The 9,922-nt window shown below is 38.2% G+C and overlaps 1 protein-coding gene across 1 annotated transcript in view; it reads right to left on the bottom strand.

The window, feature by feature from the left end:
* RAB38 (RAB38, member RAS oncogene family) overlaps nucleotides 1-9,922 on the bottom strand; it is an 856,617-nt gene that overhangs the window by 187,805 nt on the left and 658,890 nt on the right. The window lies entirely within an intron of this gene.

Genomic DNA, 9,922 nt, shown 5'->3' with positions numbered 1-9,922 from the left:
TGTTGAGACCATACGCTTTTTAGGTACTACTGTAATTTCCTCATATGCAGCTTTGCAAATGGTATTAGTAGTATGCAAGATGCCATGAAGCCCAAGGTGCCAGGCATTTTGTGAAGACCCTGGGCACAGTAGATAAGCCAAAGGGCAGTGCAGAGAATTGGTAATGGGTTGAACCTGCAATGAAATGGAGGTATCTTCTGCAACTTTGTCTGATAGGGACATGCAGGTATGCCTCCTTGAGGTCCAGTGTTACTAGCCATGCTTTCTTGCCCAACATGGGAAGAAGCTGCTGTAGTGTTAGCATCTTGAATTTGGGTACTTGTAAGAAGGTGTTTAGAATTGAAAAGTCCAGAATTGGTCTCCAGGCATTGTCCTTTCTGGGGACTAGAAAGAGTCTTGAGTAAAATCCTTGGCCTTGCTCTGGTGTAGGTACCAGTTGAATGGCTCTCATGTCCATGAGAGCTGTAATTTGTTTTTGTGCCTCTGCCCATTGATTTTGTGGCAGGTTTAGCATTCCTCTTTTCATTGGCAAGGTGTGGAAATGGAATCTGTATCCTAGTGAAATTATGTCTAGGACCCATTTGTCCTTTGTGACAATGTGCCAGTTTTCTGAAAAAAGTGCGAATTTTCCTCCCAAGGGAGCTGCCAAGAGAGTGTTGCTTGGCCAGATGAGGTGCAAGTCATTGAGTTTGCCTTCTGGTAGTTTGGGACCTGTCTTCTCCTCCCTTCTGTGTTGCAGTGCCCCATTGTCGAGGTTTGTATTGGGCTTGTGGTTGTCCTCTGCCTCTTGGACATCTGTATTTACCCCTCTGTGGTCTTTCAGAAGCTGGAAAGGACCAATTTTTTGTTGGCCAATTTCTGCTGAAGCGAGGGGGCTGTACCTGTAGAAAATCTTTGACTGTCTGCATAGATTTTGCCTTATCCTCCATTTTATTTAAGACTTCTTCTGCTTTAACTCCAAATAGAACATCCTGCTGTAAGGCAGCATCTAGAAGCTTTGCGTTAACATGATCAGGCATGCCTACGTATAACAGACCCAGTGACAGCTGCTCTGCAGGAAGCCTCCAAAGAATCAAACCCACATTGTAAAGTATGTTTGCCCACCTGTTCAGTTGCATGCAACAGATCCTGCATTTCTTTCAATTCAGACTGTTGAGGGAGTGTGCTCATTTTTTGTTTTAACTGAGACATTAGAAATTGCTGATATTTTAGCATGTGAAATTGGCAATTTAGTGCTCTCATAGCTAGAGTGGCTGAGGTGTAAACCTTTTTCCCCCACCTGTCTAGTGCTCTGGAGTCCTTTTCAGAGGGTACAAGATTTTTTGCCATAGAAGCCTTAGCCCCTTTGGGACCCTGGGAGATTTTATAAAGGAATTTGTGGGAATCAGGCACTCTATAGTATCTGTCTGGTTTGGCTGGGGCAGGAGGCAGAGAATCTGGGTTCAAACTGGATTCTAAGTAAACATCATCCACAATGTCTAAAACTGGGGGGATGGCAAGTGGTCTGTGCTTGAGGAGTAAAAGAAACTCTCTGAGCCTTTTCTTTGAGTCAGAGTAGTCCTGACCTTCCCAGTGAAAATGTTCTCTCATAGTGTGTAAAGTTTCCCCAAAGGAATAGTCTTCAGGAGGAGAAGCTGAGGAAATAGAATCCTCAGCATCAGAATCTTCATAAGGGGAGAAGGAGTAATCTTGGTCCTCAGAGGAGCCTGAGGAAATAGACACTTGATCAGAGAAGGCATAATCTTCCTCTTGTCTAGGCCTTTTGTCGGGTGGGGGTTGGGAACCCATGATTAAAGAGATCAAATCTTCAGACATTTTAAGCATCTGTTTCTTAGGCATGGGGCCTTGAACTGGAGACTGAAGTGCAGTCTTTTTAGGTTTAGTCGGAGTCTTAAGCTTAGGATACGTTTTTATGGTGAGCGTCGTCAGTCTGAAGACGCCTTCAGAATCCGAAGGTGTTTCTGCAGCACCGACATCTCTTTCTGCAGTGTCGTCGGTAGGGGCTAAACAAAATGGCTGTGTCAGCCTAGCACTCTCCACCAAAGGCTCCGAAGCGTTCTCGGGTTCCAAATTTGCGGTAGTCAGGGGCTGTGAGGGAGCCTCACTGAAGACCGGTGAACCGGAGACCAGTCCAGCCGAGGCCTCGGAGTCTGGCTTGGGTCTAGGCTGCCTGTCCTTATCCTTGCGTTTTTTGTGCACGCTGGTAGTCTGTTGCTCTGACGGCATTGTGTAGTTAAATTTTCTACCGAAGTAGTGTTGTGCGAAATCAAAGCGTCTTTTTATAGTACGCTTATTAAACCTAGCACAAAAACGACAACCAGTGACGTTGTGGTCTGGGCCTAGGCAAGGTATGCAGTAAGAATGAAAATCCTTATGAGGTATTTGCTTCCCACAAGAAATACAATTGTTAACTTTTTCTGACATCGGTCTGAGGCAAGAGAAGTTTCCCCAATGGGGTACTTAGCTTTATTGAAGACTTTGGATCTGAAATTCGACTTCGAAAATGTCAGGAGTCGGCCGACCGGCACTTGCGAACTGCTTCTGCTTCAGGCATCGCGCGGCAAGAAAAACTGAAAAAAATGGCGTCGGATGCATTATATATACCCCTGGCACACTGACGTCAGGGAAGAAGTGACAGCATCCGACGCTGGACCAAGACTTTGGAATTCCGGCCGACTGCGGGACCGCCTGACGACAGGATAACCCAAGTGTGATGACTGCAGCAGGGTAACACGATGAACATCATGCACACACACACACACACACACACACACACACACACACACACACACACAAATATGTATGTGTATATACACATATATATATATATATATATATATATATATATATATATATATATACATATATATATATATATATATATGTGTGTGTGTGTGTGTGTGTGTAAAATATATACTTTTCCCCAGTGTAGTGCAATCTCAGAGTTAGTATATTTAAGTAGGGGTATGTGGAGGGCAACCCCCCACATGGGGGGTGCAGGGGGGCTTGCCCCCCTGCAAAACACTGTTTAAAGCAGGTTTTATTTTTGTTTTTTGCCAGTTTGGAGAACCGGCTTTTGTGAAAGTGCACTTTTGATCTAGTGCACTTTTGCTTTAATGGGTCTCGATGCTTCTTGTTCGAGATTGTGAAATTTCGATCAAGAAACATAGACCCATATATATATATATATATATATATATATATATAGATATATATATATATATATATATATATATATATATATATATATATATATATATATATATTTATATTTATATATATATATATATATATATATATACATATATATATATATATATATATATATATATATATATATATATATATACATATACAGGCAGTCCCTGGTTATAAATGAGTTATGTTTTTAAAGCTGTTCTTAAGTCGGATTTGTGTGCCAGTCAGAACATGTTCTTCTATATTATATTTTACCTTTCTATGCATATAAAATGCTTAAGACACACACTAAAACATCTTATAATAATAATAATAACAGTTTACCAATAAAAATTGATAACAGACCTATCAGTCAGGGTTTACTGTACTGTACTGGATGCAATTTCTTGAAGTAGGCGTCAAGAGAGGATTGCATAGAGCATGTTTTTGTCATTATAAATACTTTTACAGCAGCTGAGGCCCTTATTAACTGCAAAATAAACTTTTGTAAACCTCTCTGTATTAGGTCCTTGCTCCTCTTAATTTTGCTATCCCTGCTTCAGTGAGACAAGATATTTCAGTTAACTCTTTTTTCCTATTTTTTTTTTGGTTCTGGAATGTCTGCTTCTCTAATTCAAAAAGGTCTTCATTGCTCACTTCTTTGTCATGGGAATTCAATAATTCAACAACATCATTTTCATTGATATCTAACTTTAGCTGATTACCGGTATCAACCACAGCTTTCCTGACTTTGTGATGTCATCTGATGTAAATCCTTGAAACTTATGTTTGAATTATTGACACAGTTTATTCCACACTCCTTTCATATTTGACTTTTTCACTTCATCCCAAGAATGAGAATTTTTTTTATGGTATCATAAATATTATAACTCTGCCAGAAATCCTTTAAGGTTGTCACGTTATCTTGGGTAGCCGTGACTACTTGTGAATATGTCCACCATAAATAAGAGGGCTTAAATGAGGCGATTACTCCTTGGTCCATCAGCTGGAATAGAGATGTGGTGTTAGGTGGTAAAAATACCAATTTTACATTGGAGTGAAGGTCATCTAAAATGCTTGGATGTCCAGGTGCATTATCGAGCACAAGGAGAATCTTAAAGGGAATTTTTTCCCCAAGCAATAATGTTCAATGGCAGGGATGAAATGGTTCAAGAACCAGTCTTCAAAGATGACAATTGTAAGCCAAGCCTTTGAATGTGCCATCCAAATAATGGGAATGGCTCCCTTAATGACACCTCTAAGTGCCCTTGAATTCAGGCAGCAATACACAAGCAAAGGCTTTAGCTAGAAATCCATAGATGTATTCCCTGCAAACAATAATGATAGCCTATCTTTTGATGCTTTTCCACTTTTGAAATGTAGTTTTTTTCAGGCATTTTTTTCTACAATAACCCAGTTTATCTACATTAAAATTTGATCTGTTGTATAATCTCCCTCCTCAATGATTTTTTTCAACATTTTAGGAAATGCACTTACAGCACTTACATCAGCACTTGCCACTTCACCTTGTAATTTAATGCTGTGTAAACTTGCTCTCACTTTAAAGTGATTGAAGCAGCCTCTGCGGTCTACAAATTCTTCATGACACTCAATAATTTCTTCATAGCCTACACGAGATTTTAAATCACTGTAAAGGCTTCAAGTCTTTGCCTCTACTAATGAAAGTTTATTAGGAATATTACACTGATTTTGATCTTCTAACCAAATCATCATTTCAATAACTAAACCACCATGTTGCTTGGTAATAATTGTAGCTTTCATCAGCACAGAACCTTTCACATGATCTATTATTTTCACTTTATCTTTCACCATTGTTGCAATCCTAGATCGACTGTAACCTAATGCTTTGCCATTAACTGATGGTGTTTCATCTCTTCCAAATTTTGTTATTTCCACTTTTTTATTCAACAGTGATTGTTTTCCTTTTCTTTGATACATCACCTGTACTAGCGGCAAATTTACGCTTTTAAGGGATTTTTACAAGAGCAAATACCTGTAAGAAAATAATATACTGTAAGATAGATACTGTATAAAGTTATACACACTTAAAAATGCATTATTCAAACTGGTGGAATGTTTGCTTCCTCAAGGTGATGAACCTCTGAAGGCGTGTAATGTTTTTATGAGCGCACATTCATACCTATAAACCATTGTATGTACAGTAAATCAAATTTTTTAAGATAAGTTTTACTGTAGTCACTTTGTAAGTATGGGTTATACTTACGTCGGACAATCGTATTTTGGGGACTGCCTGTATGTGTGTGTGTGTGTGTATATATATATATATATATATATATATATATATATATATATACATATGTAAAACAGACAAATCCAAACATATAGCAATGGCATTTAAGCTAAAAACAAATCTGGTAAGATGGAAAAACAAACATGCAAATCTGTGTTACAAGGTAAGGTACAGTATAATAGTAGAAGAATCGGCCAGTGTCTATTTTTTTTACATATTGCTGTCTGTGAAATAAAAATAAACAATATGGTTGGCTGGATCATACTGCCATTGTATTGTCAGTCACCAGCTAATCTCACGGGTCTCTTTTGAAACATCTTGCATACATTTTAAAGGGAGATATTTAGAAAGATTTCCATACTGAATGGGAAAGAGTGGACCAGCTGTTCCATTAGACATATGAGGAAACACAGACGTTAAATTGGAACATTTGAACAATTTGATCTATTAGACATATCAAAAACCTAGACATTAAATGGGAGTATGCAAATTATTCGGCCAGCATGGAAAACATTCTTCAGCTTGCACAAAATCAGCTTCTTCATTACCTATATCCATGTTCTGCTTCTATGAATAAATTAGAGTGATGAAAGGTGTTACTCTTTACTATTTATGTAACGAGTGGGAGGCGCAAAGTGCATCATTCATGCTAAACTGAAACTGTAAAGAAGCTGATCTTATGAATGTCAAATATGCTCTGACTTAAGAATGTCCCAGTTCCTAAGTCAGGATATTACATAAAAATATAGTACAGATTTAAAGGACTTTGATCATTAAGCATAATACAAGTACTACATGAGCTAATACATGGAAGTCAAGCAGGTAGTAAATTCCAGTTCAAAACAGACTGCATTAGCACATCTTTTTTTACGGGGGTCTTTGGGCGACCACACAAAATCAACTTGTGCTTGATGAAGTGGATAAAACGCAAAATGCTAACCACCCACTACTAGACTAGCAAGCTACATTCAATGCCTAACACTGTCATCAGTGATAAACACACATAATAATTAGGGTCAAATTTCACAGTGTTAATGCTGGAGACAGAAGAAACAAACCATAATACACATTGTGCATTAGTAAGGAAGTCAGCTGGCGTGTGTCAAACACATAATATCTTTGTAAACAAACAACTTGCTTACTTTAATTTTATATGACAACAGTAGTAGACTTTTGACTTTAACTGCGTCAATTTGTTAAATTGTATCTGCACAATATTTTTCCACCGTGGGCAATATTGCTCATGCTTTGCATTATTTGATATGTATTTGTACTTGTACTTCTATTTTTATTGGACTGCTATCTTTACTGTATTGTCTTTCATGGAGTTTTTCTCCCCGGGCCTCCATTGAAAATGGGCACTCTGGGCCCAGTGGACTTCCCCGGGAATCAAACTGGAAATAAATAAATAAATAAATAAATAAATAGTAGTAGTAGTAGTAGCAGGTTAGCGGGTCCTGTACAAAAAGAAAACTGCATATGTAAAACTGTGAAACCAAAATGATTCTCATTGCTGATGGAAGAAAAAAATAATGTCACTGAGGAATTCTACTTTCTAAATAAGATGCACTGGAAAACCCGATTATATACAAGGATAGACGACTGCGAAGCCCTCAGGAAACCTCATGATTTCTTGATGTCCCCCAGGAACTCATCAGTCTGATCTGTGTATTGATAATAGCGTAGGGCATTCTGGCTCTTCCCTATATCTGCACTGCACCACTTGTAAAAAGGACTGTTCTGACAGCTGGCATTTCCTAATGATTACTGCACTTGTTCTTCGTAACTGTGTAGGACCCTCATCTCCAGATCTAACAAAGACATAACCTCCTCAGAATGCTACACAATATAGTCCAACTTGTGCTTAGTCTCAGACATGCACGCCTTACACTAGTTCAGCCACTCCCAATGCACAATTACTGCTAGTGTCATTACTAGAATTCACAAGTGTCTGCATCTACTAGTTATGATCCCACAATGTCGGTGCTGCTGGAAAGTGTGTTATGCATAATGTTGGAGCCGTTGACTTCTTTCATGTAGCTATTGCTCAAGAATTCTGGACAATGTCAAAAATAACTGTTTACAAAGGCACAAAAAAATTAGGAAAAATGTTTATTATTACTCTAGTTCACTGAAAAAGTTAATAGAACAACACGTTTTTGCACCAGCATGGATTTTTGAGTAATAAAAATTCTGAAGCTCTAGTGGATGTCATTACTGAATGACTCCAATTTTAGTGATTTACCAAAGCATCACTCCATTGTTTTAGGGAATAGAACTACAGTATCATGAAAAATCATGGTTATTCTAAACAGTCAGAGATAGCTACATGATTTTGACAGTATGTTTCAGGGTTTCACTACAACTTACTGTAATACTTACAGAGTAAATTAAATAATATAAATTGATTTACTTTTACTTTGGGGAGGGCTACACTTATGAACTGTCTGAGATTCAGTGATATTTGCAACTATATAGGTGAAGTGGGGTGTTTTGCCTGGAAAAGGTATTATTGGACTGTTGCATTGGTGAGAGCTTTGATCTGAATATAGGACAGATAGATAACAGGCAGTCTTTATAGTTTTTTTTTCCTGCTTACTTCCCCCAGCTGAGCACAGCTGCCACCAACTCCCCTTCTCATTCAGTGGATAAACCAGACTCATGTTTGCTCCATGAGCATATCAAGAATATGGGTGCAGCTGCTGCCAGGGAATGTGCACTTACCCCACCACCCCACAGCAACCTTGTGAACTCCGCTCTGGCTGCCTTCCTGAAGTGAATGTTCCCCTCAGCACATGTGCTACCTCTGGATCAGGTGGTGTATCACTTGATGTGAAGCACTCTCCAGGGTCTTAATAATGCTATAGTGTAAAGTTGCTTGCCTAAAATGCTTCCTTCTCACCAGCATGAGTGAGTCTGCTTTGAGATGTCACTACTTGGCTCCCCATTTTATCCTTCCACTGCACATGCTGCTAGTTGAATACTGGTCAGCTGTGCACATTCAGGGCTTCATTCCTTTGTGTCATAGTGCTGAGGCTGTATTAGATGTAGATTTATTAGTATAATACTAAGATAAACCTAGGGTGGCATAAGGGGGTGACCGCTGGTGAGTAGAAAAGACAGGTATTTTTAAAGTGGTGACCTCTTATGCTGTAATTTTGCTATATAAGTTATGTCAAACTCTTGAAACAATTTACTTTATGAAAATAGTTCGTAAATATCTTTCTGATGTAAGTTATTTTTTTCTTTCATTTTCATATTAATAAATAAAAAAAAAAGAAAGAAAGAAATGTGACTGTTTCTATGGTTCTGTAGAGGCCAATGGCCTCTAGCATGCATTCTTAAAAAATCTGTGATACTTTTACTCCACTTGTATATAATATTACATGATTCCTTATCCGGTGGTACTTTTCTTTACCTTTGTAAGGCACCTACGGTTGCTCCTCTTCCAAAGGAAAGATACCCAGTCTCATGCAATTCATAATACTATAATTTATTTATTTTTTTATCCCTGTGGTCCAAGTTCTTGGAAGAGCAGTAACCTACTGGTTGACCTCACACTTCAACAACTTTAATTTCCAATATCTTTGCAAAAAGAGAATAATAAATCAACCACTGCACTCTTCCTCACAAACCACATACTTGCCAACATGGAACTTGGAAAATGCACTTGCACAGGCTGTATGGACTTAACAAAGGCCTTTGGTTCAGTACAGTATCTTGTTGTAAAAGAGTTATCATGTTATAAGCGTTCACCCACTTGTCTTTAATTGATGAATAATTGTCTTAATGATCAATTATCTGATGTCAGGGTAGGAAATGAATACTGGTTCTGTACTACAGACAAGTGACATCTGCTTATTGCACCCCTTAACCTTTTATACCCATGGCTGTCCCATTCTCTCTACCCTAGCTAGCCCTATGAAAGACAGCTTTACATTCTGTTCAGAAATGCACATATCCAGTGTCTTATCTTGACTGGCATCTTACTTTCTATGTTACACTTGATCTTAGCCAAAAGGATGAGAAGAGATCTCAGGTCTTAACTATCTTGGCACTTAACTAAAAAATAGTTTAGCCATCTGTTACATAATGTTCCAAAAGTTAAAATGTAAAGCAAGCAGCACTATTGTAAAAGACATTTATCGTGGAACATAGACTCTCTGCCATCTCAATTGCCATAGACTTTAAATATTAATAAATAAAATGTGTAGACTTATGGTTACCTCATTTAGGTTAGGGCATCAGAGTACATTACTACACACAGAGACAGAGTATCTTCACCTGGATTGATATATCAAGTTTTTTTCTCTACCCAGTCATTATCCCAGTCTCTTTTCTTGAAAGCAGTCTTTATGCTACACACAAAACGTCATTTATTGCTGATCTCTTCACCCCGTGTATTGTAATATTAAAAAATATATATATTTCTGGGGCTAACCTAATAGAAGTCAGCTTCACTGGTCGTCAGGG

Source organism: Protopterus annectens, chromosome 5.part0 (genome assembly GCF_019279795.1).
Source record: "Protopterus annectens isolate FY-2018-M chromosome 5.part0, PAN1.0, whole genome shotgun sequence".
Taxonomy (NCBI): Eukaryota; Metazoa; Chordata; order Ceratodontiformes; family Protopteridae; genus Protopterus; species Protopterus annectens.
The sequence above is the reverse complement of the archived record's forward strand: the minus strand, read 5'-3'. Positions and strand labels throughout refer to the sequence as shown.